The 20,247-nt window shown below is 32.1% G+C and overlaps 1 long non-coding RNA gene across 1 annotated transcript in view; it reads left to right on the forward strand.

Moving 5' to 3' along the window:
* The window catches only part of LOC116281601 (uncharacterized), a 406,927-nt gene that overhangs the window by 40,976 nt on the left and 345,704 nt on the right, over nucleotides 1–20,247 (forward strand). The window contains exon 3 of the long non-coding RNA XR_012074858.1: nucleotides 17,431–17,480. This is a non-coding gene — a long non-coding RNA (uncharacterized lncRNA). The remainder of the gene's footprint in view (nucleotides 1–17,430; nucleotides 17,481–20,247) is intronic.

Consider the following 20,247-nt stretch of genomic DNA (forward strand, 5'->3'; position numbering starts at 1 on the left):
CATACAGCTATTCAATAAATGTCCAATCTCCCCTTTCTTGCAACCTATGTTGGATTGCCTTTAACATGATTATAACTTAGGCCAGTCTGCCTTGGACGTTATGTCAATATAGCTCCTAAAGCAACTGGAGTATGATTTGAAGGTCTCATACACAAAGCCAGGGAAAAGGAAATCATGTTCACATACACATTTGCCTGCGTGAGCACTCATTTACATTCAAACATACAGTTTCATACATTTCCACAAATCATTATGGATGTTATATTCGATTACCTGAAATATGAATGTTGTATCTATAAATTTAAAACATCAGAAAACCGTTATAGTATCAAACTAGTATGCAATTAATATTTGCAAAACAAAAGGTTGGTAAATCTTGATACTTTTTGTAGATCTACATTTTGCAAGCTAAAAGCAGAATAGGATTTAGAGTAGTAAATTCTAATAAAAGCCAACAAGCAAAATCAATCAAGTTCCTTTGTTATTTCCCACCCAACTCTACATTTTGTGCATTTGTTTTTTTCATCTAGATATATAATAGTTTTGGTAGATCATTAAGTACTATCAAAAAGCTTAAAGCAATTTAAATAAGAAAGGAAATGAGTAAGTAATAAGGGGAAAGGAAAGGAGTATCTTTCCTATTAGAATTAAGTATGAACTACAAATCTCCCTCACACCCCATCCCCAATTTGTAGCATTTTTCCTATGTCTTTTCAAATGTCCTCTGCTTCTCTGTAAATATTTTCATTAGTCCCACTACACTTGGGTTCTTGATCTCATAATATTAATGCAATTGGGAAATCCCATTTATCTCATTCTAATAAAAATATATCTCCAAATGCCCCCTAGAATACTGTATCCTACTTTCTAATGGTGAGACTATAAATTAATTATACAGGGAAATTTACCTACATTACTATTAAATAATTTGCATACTATCAAATCTTTTGCACACTAAGTATAGAGGGTCCACCAAATAGGTTAGCCTAATTTCTCCTATTTTCAGAACAGACTTTGTTTACTGGTAAACTAGCTTGGGAATTGTGTAGAGAAGTTTAAGACGGGCACTTGAGTCTCAATAAAGTCAAATCAAAATATAAATAGAATTTAAGTGTCACAAAACTGATACCAGATAATATAAAGTAATAAATATCCATGATAATGGTAATACAATAAAATAATAAAAATAATGTGTGAGGATTAAATGACAATTTACATTTTAAAGCAATGGTTCTCATTCATGATTCCACACCAAAAATCACATATGTAATACTTAAAAATAAAGATTATTGAAATTCCTCAACCCAAAGATTTCCAGAGATCACATACAGGGAAGTACAGGTGAGAGCCCTGGTATTGGAATTTATAATTTCCCAAATTATGGTAAATCACAGCCAACTTTAAGTACTACTACTTTTAATGAGCGGTTGCTTCTACTATGTGTGATAGAGATAGATATATATTTAAAATTTGAGTTAATGGGGATATACTACCAGGGGGTTTAAATGAATGTCATTCAAGACAGTCCAAAGAAAATCCTCCACAAGAATCATGGAGATTTTAGCAGGACACTATTTTTCCCCCAAGCTTGGATCAATAGCTCCCAAGGAAGGGAAACCATAAATCTGAAGGGAGATGATCAATTAGATAAGGTTCTGGTTTTCCTGATGAAACAAGTGCCATACTTCAGGATATGCCTGGATGAATCACAGAATGAGTAGAAGTTCATTTCTATATAATTAGATGAAAGGATTTTATAAAATATGAAGGAATATGTATAACTGATATCTTATAATTTGGGAAATATTCTAAAGAAGATGATTTCATTTATTTGTTCACATTAACTCTTCTATCGGAGTTACTATTTTTCCTAGATCAATTTAAAAGAGATTTGGGGAAATACATAAATTAGAAAGAAACTGAGTACAGGTTTATTTTTATGTCTGACTCTCTTTGCCATAGGATTAATAAACATATTCCAAAGTTATATTACTTTCTGCTTTTTATTTTATTGGCCTATTTTTCCACATTCTACCCCAATTAATTTTTCATTTCTTACTGATCACACAGCACTTTTCCTAAATATTGAGAAACAAAAGTTGAAAAATCAAACCGCTGGAATTTTATTAATCTGTCAACAATTGAGGAACATGTGTTCATTAAAGTATATTTAAATTTTTTTAAGATGTCACTTTTTAGGCCAACAAAAGCATTGATTACTTTATTTAGCTTATACAAGACGTAGTTCTAAATATGGACACTTAGGCACGTTTTGCATTCTGTTCTCTTCTAGATTACTACCAACTTGGAAAATATTCAATATTTTACAGAAATTGGGTCAACATAATAACATTCAAGCTTTTGTTTCAGGACTGAACTTTTTAAGACTATATAATTGCATAATTTTAAAAGACAGCCTTTTTATTAGAGGTATTTGAATGCAGGAAGTACGTGAATAAAGCATATTTAGTTTTTTTGATTAGTGTTTATAACTTCCCAGATATGTTTAAAAATCAAAACACTGCAAATATTATTTGACACTCAAGTTTAAACATGACCTCTATTACTATAATAATTTACTACAGAAATTTTAAAACAAACTGCTGTAACAGCCACAGTGAGTCAAAGCAAAATCATTTTGATGTTCCACGTGAAAACTAGATTTTAAAAAATTGTCTGAATTGAATCATTTCAGAAGGCCCACCACCTGTCATTGCTTTTTCTAAAACTAAACGCATCCATTACTTTATATGTGGAACTTCTGCAATTGCAAATCAAATTTCTTTTCCAAATGACTGAGGCCCATTAGCCCATTGTACAACAGTTCATGTCTGAGAGCCCATGAAATTTGTAATGTGAGTGATTTTGTGTTAAAGTTTGATTAAAATGGGGGAAATATGTGGATTGAAGATGTATGATTTGTCATGGGCCAAACAGCAGTTTCACTGCTCTGTTTATCTTTTTTCAAGCTATCCTAAATCAAGATAACAAACAAAACGTATAACAGGAAAATAAAGAAAGAACATTTAATCACTGTATTAGCCTCAGATGAGTATTGATCCCTGGTCTGCACTGTGAGATAATTAGATAATTAGATCAACACTGTGGGTGCTTTGGTATCAGCCGGGATTACTTCTAGGCTAAAGACTCAGAAAAGAATCAACATCCATTTCCCAACTTCCCTTGTGGCAGCAGGATTGTTGCATGTATTTTGCCATTAAGTGATTCGCCTGTGTTCAAATTTGATTTTCTTCACATTTATTTTTATACTTTTGTCCTCAAGTTTCATAATCTGCTTATTACTATGAAAAATTTAGTGTGAATTTTTCAAATTTTAGGTTTTTAGTTTTTAGTAAGAAAATGCATGCTTAATCTAAATTTCTCAAACAATATATAAAAACAATATGAGAGTTCCACTCTTCTTTGATCATCTCTTTTTCCAGAGGCAATGACTACTAACAGTTTAGTGGGCATCTTATTATTTTTTCCTGAGACTATACAAACCCAGATGATACAATATAACATACGTAAACCTATTTGTTTTGTGTCTAAGAAAGGAAAAGTTAAATGCTTTCATGTAATCACTCTTTGGCCAAATGAACTATATAAAAACTGTCATTTCCTAGGAACTCTAGAAGAAAGGCTTGTAGAAATATCCTACATATGGCAAATCAGAAGATAGTCATAATTGCAGGCGTGGATGAAGTTCCTAAGGTTGTAGCCTTCAAGAAGTGTTTTTTTTTTAATTACAGTATACTTGATAAACAATGCTGTGTTAGTCTCAGGTGTACAGCAAAGTGATTCAGTCCTTTTCAAGTATAGGTTTTTACAAGACAATGAATATATTTCTCTGTGCTATACAGTAGGTCCTTGTTGTTTATTTTGTATATAGCAGTGTTAATCCCAAATTCCTAATTTGTTTCTCTCCCATCTTTCCCCTTTGGTAACAATAGTTTGTTTTCTGTGTCTGTGAGTCTGTTTATGTTTTGTAAATAAGTTCATTTGCCTCATTATTTTTAGATTCCATATATAAGTGATATCATATGATAATTCATCTTTCTCTGCCTGACTTACTTCAGTTAGTATGATAATCTCTATGTCCATCCATGTTGCTGCAAATGGCCTTATTTCATTCTTTTATGGCTGAGTAATATTCCATTGTGTATATATACACCAGCTTTTCTTTATCCATACATCTGTTGAGGGGCATTTAGATTGCTTCCATATCTTGGCTATTGTAAAAAGTGCTGCTATAAACATTGGGGTAAATGTGTCTTCAAATTAGGTTTTTTTTTTTTTAATCTTTTCTGGTTATATGCCCAGGAGCAGGATTGCTGGATCATATGATAACTCTTTTCAGGAACCTCCAAACTGTTCTCCATAGTGGCTGCACCAATTTACATTCCCACAGTGTAGGAGGGTTCCCTTTTCTCCACACCTTCTCCAGCATTTATTGTTTGTAGACTATTTGATGATGGCCATTCTGACTAGTGTGAGGAGATACCTCATTGTAGTTTTGATTTGCATTTCTCTAATAACGTTGAGCATATTTTCACGTGCCTGTTGGCCATCTGTATGTCTTTTGTGGAGAAATGCCTATTTAGATCTTCTGTCCATTTTTTGATTTTTTTTTTTTTGATGCTGAGCTGTATGAGCTCTTTATATACTTTGGAAATTAATGCCTTGTTGGTCACATTGTTTGCAAGTATTTTCTCCTGTTCCATGCGATGTCTTTTTGTTTTATTTATGGTTTCCTTTGCTATGCATAAGCTTTTAAGTTTGATTAGTTCCCATTTGTTTATTTTTTCTTTTATTTTGTTTGCCTTGGGAAACTGACCTAAGAAAACATTGCTATAATTTAAGTCAGAGAACATTTTGCCTGTGTTCTTTCCTAGGAGTTTGATGGTGTCATGTCTTATTTTTAAGTCTTTAAGCCATTTTGTGTTTATTTTTTTGTATGGTGTGAGGTAGTGTCTAACTTCATTGATTTACATTCAGCTGTCCAGTTTTTCCAGCACGACTTGCTGAGAGACTGTCTTTTCTATATTGTACATTCTTGCCTCCTCAAATTAAGTGTTTTTTAGTAAAGGATAAAATAAGCCAAGATGGGATCACATACCTCACACATACCCATACCTCCAAGCTGTGTACACTAATAAGACTGAAGCTTCTCTTCTTATGTATGCATTACACTGAAATCTTAACAGAATGCTTCCTGACCAAATAACTTTTAAACAGGTAATATTAAGCCTCCCTGTCTCTAGGGTTATCCTGTCAGATTCATTGATCATTCTTTCATTCCTGGCTTATCAAACAAAACAGCAGGAAAAAATGAAAAACAAACAAATAAATAAAAACCCCAACAACTCCAATGAAGAGAAACTATTATTACTGCACATTTTCAGGATGCTGGTAATGGAATATACCTTTCTGTTGTAGGGTAGGTAAGTGGGCATACTCCATCAGAAAAAATCCAGTACTGTCTGGGCAATATCTTAGTGCTCAGAAGGTGGTTAGGTTCATGAAAAATTCAGGTATAGCAAATAATTTAATATCTGGAAGAAATAAAACATCCAAAATTGTTACTGAATCTTTTTGAGATGAATTTCTCATTAGGATTCTTGACCTGAGATAAATTATTTGTTCTAACTCTCCCAATAAAGAGTGTCTAAAATTCTGAATAAAATATATGCTTAAACCAACTTATAAAATTCAAGGTTGGCTGGCAACAGAAGCAATAATGATCCATGGAGTACAGCAGTTTTTAAAAAGCATTCATCTATGTTTTAGACAATTGGAACCAACTTAATTATGTGCTTTATTCACTTTTTTTGAAAGAAAATAGGGCTTATTAACTTCATTTATTTATGTATTTATTTTACAATATCATATTTTAAAAACTGAAGTATAGTTGATATATAATATTATGTTACAGGTATACAATATAGTAATTCACAATATTCAAAGGTATACTCCATTTATAGTTATTATAGAATATTGGCTATATTCTCCATGTTGTACAATACACCCTTATAGCTTATTTCATACCTGATAGTTTGTACCTCTTAATCTTCCACCTCCATCTTGCCCTTCCCCTTTCCTCTCCCCACTGGTAACCACTAGTTCCTGCTCTACATCTGTTAGTCTGTTTCTTCTCTGTTATATTCATTAGTTTGTTATATTTTTTAGATTCCACATGTAAGCAATATCTTACAGAATTTGTCTTTCTGTCTGACTTACTTCACTTGGCATAATGCCCTCCAAGTCCATCCATGCTGTACACCAGAAACTAATACATTTAAAATCAACTGTACTTCAATTAAAAAGCAAACAAACAGCCCATTTAAAATATGAGCAGAAGAACTGAACAGACATTTTTCCAAAAGAGGAAATGCAGTTGGCCAACAGGAACATGAAAAGTTGCTCAGCATCACTAATATCAGGCAAAATCACAATGAGATATCATTCACACCTGTCAGAATGGCTATCATCAAAAAGAATACAAATAACAAATGTTGGCAAGGATGTGGTGAAAAGGGAACCCTTTGTACATTGTTGGTGGGAATGTAGTTTAGTGCAGCCACTATGGAAAGCAGTATGGAGGTCTCTCAAAAACCTAAAAATAGAACTACCATATGACCCAGAAATTCCACTCCTGGGTATATATCCAAGAAAAACAAAAAGATTAATTCAAAAAGATAATACACCCCAATATTAATAGCAGCATTATTTATAATTGCCAATAAATGGAAACATCCTAAGCACATACCAATAAGTGAATGGATAGAGAAGAAGCAGTATGTGTGTGTGTGTGTGTGTGTGTGTGTGTGTACACACACACACACACACACACACATATGCACGCACGCACAATGGAGTACTACTCACCCATAAAAGGATATTTTGCCATTTGTAGCCCTTCATTCACTTTTAAATCCAACATCACAAGGCACCCAGGACTCTCAGCACACTCCATCTCCTGGAATCTCCTCCCTGTAAGCCTTTATATGCTCTGTTCTAACTCTTTCTTTTTTATTAACATTTCTACACCTCCTGAAATAACTCCTTGTACTTTTGGAAATATATTCAGTCATTATCTAAATCCTCCAAATTTTCATTTTTTTTTAATATTTGTTACGATTATTTCTTTACCATCGAGCTCAGCTGAGGATACTTCATGACTCCAATCCTCTTAAATAGTGGATATTTTTTATTTTCTCACCTCTCATTCCACTAGCCTAGAGGTTGGGTAGTGCCCCTCTTTGCTCCTTGTTGCCACATGTCTGGATCAGTGGTGCACTCTCCTCCCTAAAACCCATGTCACCATACCATCCCTAATGATTTCTATCTGTCACCCTCTACCTGTATTATACATTTCCTGTTATGGTCCATCATAGTTTAAGCTGTCAACTATCTATCTAGTGCTTCTTTCCTCTCTCTGTACACCCTTAGCAATATCCTGTCCTGCCTAAATCCAACTTTCTTGACTATGCTTTGCCTAAAATCATGCATCTTAATGTGTTCAAGGAAAAGGGAAAGACATGCTGCTAGGTTTCACTTTAGTTCTGTTGTAAGAGGGAAGAACAAATCTGACTCCATATTGGATATGTTTCTTTAACTTTTATTTTTAATGCTTTAAAGGCATTCTATTGGTTTTGCTACAAGTTAGAATGTTGCCTATAGCCTGAAATATACAGGGTAGTCCATTCTCAAGGTTCTGACCTTTATAAGGCATAACACTTTTCCATTTATATAGAGACAAAAAGTTGTAGAACAGAGAGTAATACTTGTCTAGTTGGAGGGTTTGGATTTATTTCTGCATTGCAGAACAGAGACTAATACTTGTCTAGTTGGAGGGTTACAGGAGCATTGTGACCGATCTATGTGGACATCTGCAAGAACAAAGGATTCAGAAACCAAGAAGTTTGCAACAACCAACCATATCCAAAAGAAGCCTAAATTCTAACTCGGGTAAAATAGTTCTTTGGGACACTAATCCACCATTTTCTTGGTCTGCTGGCTTTCTGAATAAAGTTGCTATTCCTTGATCCAAAAAGACATCTCTCGATTTATTAGCCTGCCTGTGGTGAGCTGCATAAGCTTGGACACGATAGAACTGACTACAAACCTAAAGAGCCCCATATCTATTAATTACACTATATATTTATATATCCCATTTCATTCTTTCACTGATTTATACAAATATTTTATACTTTTTTTTTCTCAAATCTCTAACAGCTTCTCTCGTATCCTCATTTTTGCTTTGAATTTCCTTCCTATTTTACTTAGACAACTGAAACAATCTCAGGTACCCAAGACCTCATCTACCATTTACCTGCATATTGTCCTTGACCTTCTTCTTTTTTTTTTTTTAAGATGAATTGTCTCTGGTCTCACATAGGGCAAATTTCTGGACTTGTGTTTTCTATCCTTTCTTATCTTTATTATTCAAGGAATACCTCTTGACATTTTCCCTTTCTCCTACATTAATATTTTTCCTCTCACTGAATGCCATGTAAATAATGTGTTATTTATTTCTCTATTTATTATATTATTTTCAATATTTTATTCAAAATATTAAAAAGACTTGTATATAGATTATTATACTTATCATAGGACCCCTATTTTGTGTCATTCAAATTATATAATCTTTATAAAAATGCATTATTCATATCTTTGATGTTGATGTTAAAAGTATAATTTATTTTAATATATTAATTTTTCTATCAATATTGATGAGCTTTCAATATTTCTTTTAAATTTTAAGTTGATTTGAATTATCTCTGTAGAAAACCATATTATCTATTATTTCCATATTATGACTTATTTGTTTATTTCCAATATTTATCATTGTATTTATTTCCTGTTCTAATTTCAGTGGCTGGAAACTTTAGAAAATAATGAGTATAGGAAATGTTAGTGAGCTAGCTTTTCTTGTTTCTGATTTAAAGGAAATGTTTTTAATATTCTCTCATATTTCTATTTTGTAAAAGACTTAAAAATCGTGAAATGACACTAAATTTTATCAGGAACTGTTTTGAATATATTGCAATTATCCTATCATTTTTCTTCTTTATATCTGTCATTATGCTGAATTCCATTAGATTATGTTCTAATTTTGAATTCCTGCTATGCAGAAATAAATCCAAATTTGTCATAGTGTGTCACTATTATGTTTTTATACCTTCCTATTTTTAACTTGCTGAATTTTTATTTCAAACATTTGTATTTACAATTGTAAGATTGATTTGGGATGTAATTTCCTATGTCCTTGTCTGATTTGAGTATTATGATTTTACAAGCTTCATAAAATTGGTCACAGTTACTCCATTTTTAAAATGTTTTTCGAAAGCATGTAAAATAGCTTGGTGTATCTGTTATCGAAAAACATAGAATTGTTTTTTAATCTATTTTTGTATTCTATTTGTATTTATTTAAATTATATTATAACACAGAAGAACAAACTTGGTTCTATATTAGATCTATTTCTTTAAATTTAACCTTTGTTCTCGGTTGCCTGTGCTTAGTCATGCTGGCTCGGCACCTTTGTGAAATAATGTCTCCTATAGCCTGAAATATACATAATAGCTCTTTCACAAGGCTCTGCCTACTAGGCTTGACCTTTAAAGGCATAACACTTCATTCATATAGAGATAAAATGTTGCAGAACAGAAAATATCCTTTGTCTTGTTGAAGGTTTATTGGAACATTGTGACCAGACCTATGAGGACAGCTGCAAGAACAAATGATCATCACATCCCTCTGGGGTTTGGCCTGCATTGAAAGTTATGCAACAAACAGCCACTCCCCCTCCTCTTTTAGTATCAAAGCCTGAATTTTAACCTGGGTAAGATGGTTATTTGCCATCTTCTAAGTCTGCAGGCTTTCCAAAGAAAGTTGCTATTCCTTGCCCTAACCCTTTGTCTCTGGATTTATTGGCCTGTCTCAGCAAATGGTACCAGCTTGGACTCAGTAACGATATTACTTTAAAATGTTGTCCATTTAATAAAATCATTAGCATTATTGATATAAAAAACCTAGTCTGTCTGTTCTTTTCATTTCTAGCATTTATGTGTTTTCTCTGATGCCTTTATCCTCCATGACTAATCTTGACTGAAACTTGGCTCTCTTTTGTTATTTTTATTGGTAGATTCCATTTTATTAATATGTGTGCCTTAATATCTGTACTACTGTTTAGAAACTTACTCTCACTAATCTATCCCTCTAATCCAATTTAATGATTTAAATTATATTTCATTTTTTCAGCTTTTTCTTTTTCACATTAGATATTTAAATTATAAACTTCCCTGTCAATACTGCTTTGATTGTATCCTACAAATATTATATGAAGTATTTTATTATCATTTTTAAGAATTTTCTTATTTCCATTTTGTTTTTGGCACAAAAATTATTTACAACTTATGTTTTTAAAGTTTCATATGTTTTGGATTTACTTAATAATTTTGTATAAGAAGTATATAAAGTCTATATTTTTTATACTAACATTATTTGAACTGTATTTAGCTTTGTTTTATGACATATATATAAGCAGTTTGTTAACTGCTTGATGTGTAACTGAACAAGTTATTTAAATTCATTTTTAAAATTTAAATATAGTTGATTTACAATGTTGTATTAGTATCAGGTGTACTGCAAAGTGATTTGGTGATATATGTACATATATACATATATATATTCTTTTTCACATTATTTTCCATTATGGATTATTATAAGATATTGAATATAGTTCCCTGTGCAATACAGTATATCCTTCTTATTCATTTATTATGTATATAGTAGTGTGTATCTGTTAATTCCAAACTTTTAATTTATCCCTCCATCCACACTATCCTTTGGTAACCATGTTTGTTTTATATGTCTGTGATTCTATTTCTGTTTTGTAAATAAGTTCATTTGCATCATATTTTAGATTCCACATATAAGTGATATCATATGATATTTGCCTTTCTCTGCCTGACTTACTTCACTTTAGTATGATCCTCTCTAGATCTATCCATGTTGCTGCAAATGGCATTATTTCATTATTTTATAGCTGAGTGATATTCCATTGTCTATATATCCCATAACTTCTTTATCTATCCATCTGTTGATGAACATTAGGTTCCTTACATGTCTTGACTATTGTAAATAGTGCTGCTATGAACATTGAAGTGCATATGTCTTTTTGTAAAGTTTTCATCTTTTCAGGATATATGCCCAGGAGTGGGATTGCTGGATTATATGGTAACTCCTATTTTTAGTTTTTTTGAAGAACCTCTATACTGTTCTTCATAGCGGCTGCACCAATTTACATTACAACCAACAGTATAGGAGAGTTATCTTTTCTCCACACTCTCTCCAGCTTTTATTGTTTGTAGACTTTTTGATAATGTCCATTCTGACTTGTATGAGGTGATACCTCATTGTAGTTTTTATTTTTTTTTATAATAATTAGTGATGTTGAGTATCTTTTCATAAGCCTGTTTTCCAACTTAAGTCTTTTATGGAGAAATGTCTATTTAGGTCTTCTGCCCATTTCATTTATATATAAAGCTGTGTGAGTTGTTTGTATTTTGGATATTAACCCCTGTTGGTCACATTGTTTGCAAATATTTTCTCCCATTCAGTAGGTTGTCTTTTTGTTTTGTTTATGGTTTTCTTTGCTGTGCAAAAGCTTTTAAGCTTGATTAGGTCTCATTTGTTTAGTTTTGCTCTTTTTCTCATTACTCTGGGATATGGATCCAAAAAAATATTGCCACTATTTATGTCAAAGTGTGTTCTGCCTATGTTTTCCTCTATGAGCTTTATAGTATCTGGTCTTACATTTGAATCTTTAGTCCATTTTGAATTTATTTTTGTGTAGGGTGATTGAGATATTCTGATTTTATTCTTTTACATATAGGTGTACAACTTTCCCAGCACCACTATTGAAAAGACTGTCTTTTCTTAAATGCTTAATATAATTGTAAGATTTTATTTATACCCATAGTATCATTATGTATACAGATTTGTGTATGTAAATATAATATAAACTACAGAAGCATAATATTTAAGTTAAATAATATAAATTATGTATATTTGCTTTTTGTAGAAAATAAGTTAAATTATTATATTTTCCTTATGAAAATTTTTAAGTTAATTTGTTACCATATTTATTTGAAATATTTTGTCTAATATTGAGATAGATACTTGTTCATTTATTGTTGTTGTTCCTTTTTTCCTGATGTATCCTCTTTATGTAATTTCAATTCTTCCCATTTAGATGCACACTTGATAATCAGATAATAGCTCTATAGTAAATATTCAATCAATATCCCAGTGTTATATTTTAAAGGGCAAGTTTATACAATTTATATTTGTTGTAAAGTATGATTCATTTGGATGAATTTTTTGTCTCAGTGATATTTTGTGTTTATTCTTGTCCTTATGTGTTATCCTCATATTCATCTGTTTTCTTAATTTTTTGTGGTAACAGCTCTGTTGAGATATGATTTACATATGATACAAGTTACTCATTTTAAGTGTACAATTTAAAAATGTTTAGTGTAGTCAAAAATTGTGCAACCTTTGCCACAATTTTCAAATATTTTCATCACCACAGAATGAAATCCCATACCCGTTAGCCATCATTGCTCAATCCTTCTACTTTAAATTCCATCCTTTGGCAACACCAAATATACTTTCTATTTTATAGTTTTGCCTATTCTGGACATGTAAATGGAATTGTGCCATCATGTAATATGCAATTTGTTTGTCTTTACATCATGTTTTAAAGGCTTATTCATGTTGTGTCATGTATTAGTACTTTAATCCTTTTTAATGTTGAAATGCGTTTCATTGCATGGTTATGACAACTTTTCCATTCATTGGTTGATGGACATTGAGTTGTTTTTACTCTGGGACTGTTACCAATTTTGTGTTGACATGTATTTTCATTTCTCTGTCAAAATAGGGGGAAAAATTGAAAATCATGTATCTGATATGGGATTTGTATCTTAAAGAAATTTACAATAATTATAATAATAGATTATCATTCTAGTACTACAAAGATAGGCTAATTTAAAAATAGGCAAAGGTCTGAACACATATTTCTCAAAGAAAATATGCAAGGGGCAATAGCACATGAAAAGATACACAACATCATTAGCCATGTGGGTAATGCAAATCAAAACCACAGTGAGACACCACTTCATATACACTAGGATGGCTGTAATCAAGAAGACAGATAATAACAAGTATCGGCTAGGATGTGGGGAATTTGGAACTTTCATACATTACTGGAGTGTGTGTATAATGTGAAGCCATTTTGGGAAACAGTCTGGCAGTTCTTGTTTTTCTTTTGAATATTTTCAGGCCATTTTCACTTAGCGAGTTTGGAAAAGACTTTCTCTATTTCTATTATGTTAGTGATTTAAAGTCAGGCTAATTAAATAAAAAGTTATTGGTCATATCTTCTTGGTTCCCAAAAATATGTCTTGAAAAATTGAACTCCAATTAAATTTTTCCCCATCTTACATATCAAACCCATACAACGGGTTTATCCTATGCTGTTTTTAAACTCCAAACTTTATTATTGGCTTATAAATTAGTGTTACTTTATATTTCTGTGCTGACTTGCCAGTATGATTATTCATCATTCCTTCTTATATGTCCAATTTTTTCAAAGTATTTTTATTTTATCCTTAGTACATCTTTAGAATTTCCTTTAGTGAATGCATATGGATTTTAATCCCTCTGAAGTTTATGTTTTCTGGAAATGTTTTTATATGGCTTTCAAGCTATGAATGGTAATTTAGTTGGATATTTAATTCTAGGTTGACAATTACCTTCTCTAATAAGTTAGAAGTCATAATTCTATTGACTTTTGGCTTTCATTTTTGCTGTTAAAAGTTGCCATGTGTCTAAAATGAAAATATATTCTAGAAATCTCATTTAACTAAAAGTCTCCCTTTCAGAATCTCTTGTAGGTTTTGGTACATTGTCATTTTACTACAGTGTACCTGGATTAACATATCTTTTTTTTTTTATGGTTAGTAGTTTGTTGTGCTCCTCATATCTGAAATCGCCTCAATTCTGAAACAAATGTTTACTATTATCTTTTGACTATTTTCTTTTTCCAATTCACTTTCTTGTCATCTTGCAGAACTCTGAATTAATGTATTGGAAATCCACATTCTTTTTTTCATTTCTTTTACCTTTCTTTGTCTTTATATTTTACACTATTTGAGGTTAATTCTTTAGGTTTAATGATCACCATTAATTCTCACTTCATATTGTCTTTATGTGCTGTGTAACTAACCCACTGTGTTTTGCATTGTAGACAATGAATTTACATATATATGTATACATATATATATACACACACATATATATATATACATATGCACACACACATATTCATAGTCATGGACTATATATGCATATAACATGTATGCATAGGTATGTATTTCTAGAAGTGTTATTAATCTGTTTCTTATATCTGCCATGTTTTATATTTAACATTTCATTCTCTTTTTTAGTGGGTGATTTTCTTATACAAATTTCTCTGTTTAAACATGCCACATAATAGTTGGGTTGTAAAATGTGATTTTAAATTTTTCCTGTGCTTACCTTAACTCATAATAGCTTACTGTGTTTTATAATTTTTTTTTTAAATTTATAGCATTTAACTAAATTGAGTTATAATCTCTGGATGTACCTCAGGGTTATAAAGTTGATTTAACATTAGAACACGCTCAATGCCATTTACTAAATTAATCAATATTACAGAAGTGAATTAAATAAACTCATTAAAAAGTATCTAACAAAAACTTAGATTGCATATCATTAAAAATGAAAAGTTATAGAAACTCTTAACAATTTAAGGTTAAGTAAATTATCACCATTTACATTCAATTTTCAATTTTTTGTGTTGGGCCAGCTAGTTAACAAAGTAAGATGAAGATAAATACTAATATGCCAAGATTCAGAATAGAAAAAGAAGCAAAACTGATTTGCTGCATATGATATAAACATATAACTTGACAGTCAAAAGTAAAAGAAATTATTGAAGTATTTAACAAGCTGGCTAGTTATATGATTAATATATAAAATCATATGTGTTTCTATACCCAAACACAAACAAAAAATGATCTGGATGACATTTATGAATATAATGCTTAAAGTCATAAAACATCACATAGAATGAAAACTTAGGGATATTTATTTTAGTTTGTATACTAAAAAATACTTAACACAAATTTCAGAAGACTGTTTATTTCTGATTGTTGAGGAAGAGGCTCATGGTGGGGATTGCCAAAGATTCTGAACTATCTGTTATTAATTTGGGTGATCCTTTTAAACAATGTACAATAATTTTACACCTTTAATATATGTATACACACCTACCACTCAAACTTATAAGGAATAACACAGAGCCAAAAATGGCCAAGAGAGTCCTAAAGATTTGGCCTAATAGATATCAAAACTCATTTAACCTTATTGAAATAAACATTATATGATTTTGGAGAACAATGGAATAGAACAAAGTCAAGAAACAGTCTGCTGTATACGTAGAAACTTGGTGTGGCAGAGCTTGTTTTTGAGAGCATTTTAAGAGGAGATCCCTCTATAAATGACATGCAGACAATGAAGCATCCATTTGAAAAATAAAATTAGAAGTTGTAAGAACAAAAAAGTATCAAGTTGAATACATTAAAATGAGATACTTTGTATATAAAAATGCACTATAAAACAAGTGCAACTATAAGCCACAAACTGAGAGAAAGTATTTTCACAGAAAACACTGATGAAAGAGTAGTATCTATAGTAGTAAAATAACCTCTACAAAGTTAATAGCATGTCACAGTGAAGTTATGGATCGGTGGGAGTGGGTAAGGGAAAAAAATTGGTACAATCACTTCAGATAACAGTTTCCAGTTTTGCTATAAAAGTAAAAAAAACCAATTCCAGCTAAATAATCCAGATAAAATTGTGAAAATTAGCACCAGGCATCAGATACAAGCCATTCTTAATATTCTTAACAGTGTTATTCTCAGTGGCAAAAAAAAAACACAAAACATTTTGTTTTTGGAAACACTACAAATGTACAGAGACAGGAAAATGCAGTAATGGATTGTAGTATATTCATACAATGATTGTTTAACTCTAAAACCATGAATATATCTTAGATATTATTGTTTTAAAAAGCAGATGTGTCAACAACCTCTGCTTAACCTCATTAAATTATCACAAAACTAGTGGCTTGAAACAACACAAATTAATTATAATTCTGGAGGTTGAAAGTCCAAAATGCATCTTGCTGGGCTAAAATCAGGGGAAACACACTTCCTTGTCTTTTCCAGCTTCTAGATGCTACCACGTTCCTTGGCTCACAGTCCCCTTCCACCTTCCAAACCAGCTTTAGCATCACTCCAACCTCTGGAACCCTCATCACACCTCCTTCTCTGAGTCTCCCTCTCCTACATCCCTCTTTCACTTTCAAAGACCCATGTGATTACACTGGGTTCACTGGCTCAGCCAGGATAATCTCCCCATCTCACAGTCCTTAAGTTACTTATATCTGCAAATTCCCTTTTGACATGTAAGTAACATATTTACAGATTCCAAAAATTAGTATGTGAACATTCTTCTGACTATCAAGTTGAGTATTATAATAATTTTTTTTATAAATTTCAGAAACAAGCGAAAAAAGTACAGTATATTGTATTGGGTGAAATAACTTCTGTGGTAATGTTCTATTTTTAAAATCAAAGGAATGATGAAGACAAATCCAAGATACTGTTTTCCTTGGTATGTGTGGGAGAAGGCCAGGGAATGAGAGCACAGAAGCATCTGGCTAAATGCAAGGGATTGGCAATGTTAAATTTTAAAGTTTGGCAGTATTTTCATGGATTTTTAATTATGCTTAATAACTTAGTGTATTGTTACATATCTCATTTTGCTCATAACAGACATTATATTATATTGTAATTACATATTACACTATGTCGTATTGCCTATTACAGTGAAATAATTTAACAAAATCAACATATTAAAGACAGAAACTGAGAAATATGTACATTCTTTTCTAATAGTGTATATATTTGTTTCTAGCAGTACAAGTATAGTGCATTATGTTACTGAGCGTGTATAAACACAGGGAAGTAAATTATAAAGAAAGCAATATGAGAGTGCATTGAATCTCTCTATTGTTATAATAACACTCATAATAGCCTAATATTTTAATTCATGTTTTATTTGTATAACTCATATCTCAAATATTAAGTTCCCCAAACACCTAGCATAGTGTAAGATAGTTCGTTAATCAGTTTAGTTTCATCACTTGTGGGTAGATGTGTAGTCAGACACAGTGTGTTAATCAGCTAGGGCTGCCATAACAAAACACCAAGAACTAGGTGGCTTAAACAACCAACTTTTTTTTTTTCACAGTTCTGAAAGCTGGAAGTCTGAGATCAGAGTGCAGCAGAAGTGGATTTCTGGTAAGAATTCTCTTTCTGTCCTCTAGAAGGCCACTTTCTCTCTGTGTGTTCACGTGTTGGAGAGAGAGTGAGGTCTTTGTTTTTTTTTTTCTTATAAAGGCACTAATCCAATCACAAATCACCCCCATCTAAATCTAATTACCTCCCAAAGGCCCAATATCCAAATAACCTCACATATGGAGTTGGGACCTCAACACTGGATTTTGAAGGAACATAATTTGGTCTGTACAACACAGTTTCATTTTTAAAGCACCTTCTTCAAGTGTAGTATCTTAGTATGCCCGAACTGTTAGAACAAAAGTACCATAGACTAGGTGGTTGACAAGCAACAGAAATTTACTTCTCACAGTTATGGAGGCTGGCCATCCAAGATCAGGGTGTTAGCATGGTTGAGTTCTCATGAGGACCCTCCTCTTGTTTGCAGAATAATGATAGCTCATTTTATCCTCACATGGCAGAGAACAGAAAGGGAAAGCTAGCTCTCCTTACTCTTACAAGGGCACTGATCTTATTTAGGAGGCTCTACCTGCATGACCTCATGTAATCCTAATCGCCTCCCAAAGACATCTCTCCTAATACCACACATAGGGGCGGGGGAAGGGTTTTAACATATAAACTTTGGAGGGACACGAACATTCACTCTGTAACATAAAATATTCTCTACAAATTCTTCTAGAATACTGAATGAAGTGGCACTCTTTATTCTTAGAGGTCATAGTCAGAATCCCTAAAATGTATATCCGATGATTATTGATTATTACTCAGTAAAAACTGAAGCCATCTTCATTTACCACTTATGTACTATTTATCCTAGCAATATGGTTCATATTAAAGAAATAAGCCTATTTATAGTACAGACAAATATGCTGATGATTTTTTCAGTTAATGTACCTTTTTTGGAGGAAGGCGAACGAAGAAAGCAAAGCAAAATAGGAGAGATAACATGTCAGGCTGGAGAGCAATTAAGAACATACAACTGATAAAATTGATCAATAATCAATAAAATTATTTTATATAATATGTTTTTCCTGAACTAACAGGTCTTTTACTTGGATTTTAAGTTTTAAGATGTATTTTCCCAATTTGAATCTCCTATCAATCTTATGTTTTAAGAAATATGCATAAATTGACATCAAGCTATAAATATTTCAAATCTTAATTCTTGAAATTAATAACCAAAAACATATCTGTATGTGAACTATCCTGCTGCAGCACTAAATTATTTAACAAGCAATAGCAAGATCAAATTGCTATTTGACCCACATAGACAGACAGAGACAAATCTAGATTTACTCACAGTGGATCAATTTAACAATCTCATTCCATGACCTGTACCCTATTTTATGCACATCTGCACCCAGACAGATTCATCTCCATACTAGTTCCCAAATTTGATTTGTTTTAATCATGCCAGAAGGAAGGAGATTAAAAGCCTCTACTCAGGTAGCTGAGAATTTTCATTTAAAATAACAGTGACTAGCAATCCTCCCTCCACGATAAATTCATGTAACTATCTGTGTCTGCCTTTATTGCTTCTGTATGCCATTTACTTATCAGTCTCTTAAGTCCTCTTAGTTGAGAATATTTAAACAATCCACCCAGAAACAAAACATAAAAAGACTGATCACCATGAAAATAGGCATCCTAGAAAAAAATGTGCATGTATGTCAAATTACTATGGATGTGAAGCACACTGATCAAATGCAGAAAGAATTCCACTAAGTGTTAAAACAGTTGGAAAGTTCTCCCCCACCCCCAAGTCCTACTTTTAAGTTCCTTTGATACAAGGTGGCACAAAGTCAAGAGAGAACTTAAAACAAGCTTCACATTAATATTTGAAAAAGGGCACCCACTGTGTTTGATGTGGCGCCCTTCATGCAAATCATGTAGTCCAAGAGAAATCCCAGTAGGAAAGATACTGCTTTCTTCTTAGCTTGCTCCCTTTTTTACTGCTGGATAATAATGAACTTCTCACACTCCCTTTGCAACCCCCCTGAGCTATACAGAAATTAAGTTATTACTTGCTAGCTGAAGATTTCTTTGGGCAGATTATCGAAACATCTTTTTTTATTATTATTGATTTGGGGTTAAGAGAAAAAAGGCTCAAATTCCAAACTTTATTAGGGAAAAAAATTTAACTTCTTTTTCTAGAAATGAGAAACAAGATCTGAGCAAAGGTGACCAATATAAAGTATATTCATTTAAATTATTTGAAGACATGATTAGTATTTATAAAAAGCTTTCCTTTATGTACGGGCAACATGCAGGGACATTGATTGAGCTGGACTTGGGGAATTGACAGAGAGAGCCAATGCATAGGAAACCTGTCACTAGCTGACTATCAACTCCTCATAAAGAACTCCTGCCTTGGGAAGGAAAAGTATAGAAACTAAAACCCAGTGTTGGAATCACTACTATGTTGACAGCACTCATTTTGTGGTGCACTTGGGAGCTCTAAATTTTTGGTGACTATGTATTTATCTTCAGGAATATATTAAGAACTGGCATAAAGAAAGCCCTAACCCTTTCCTTCTTTAATAACAATGTGGAAATGTTTTAATGTGTCCCCCCACCTCCACAGTGACACCAAATTCATCTAGGGGAACGCTGGGTAACTTTGTAACTTTTCTTTGACCTCTTTAAAATGGAGATCATTTTTGCTGAAGCCTAACCAAAAAGTTTCAAGTTTCTGTTATTAAATATAAAAAGGAAATATCAACTCTACTTAATAGTTTACCAAAGACTTTACACACTAATTTTTCATTTG

This window comes from Vicugna pacos, chromosome 8 (genome assembly GCF_048564905.1).
Source record: "Vicugna pacos chromosome 8, VicPac4, whole genome shotgun sequence".
Lineage (NCBI taxonomy): Eukaryota > Metazoa > Chordata > Mammalia > Artiodactyla > Camelidae > Vicugna > Vicugna pacos.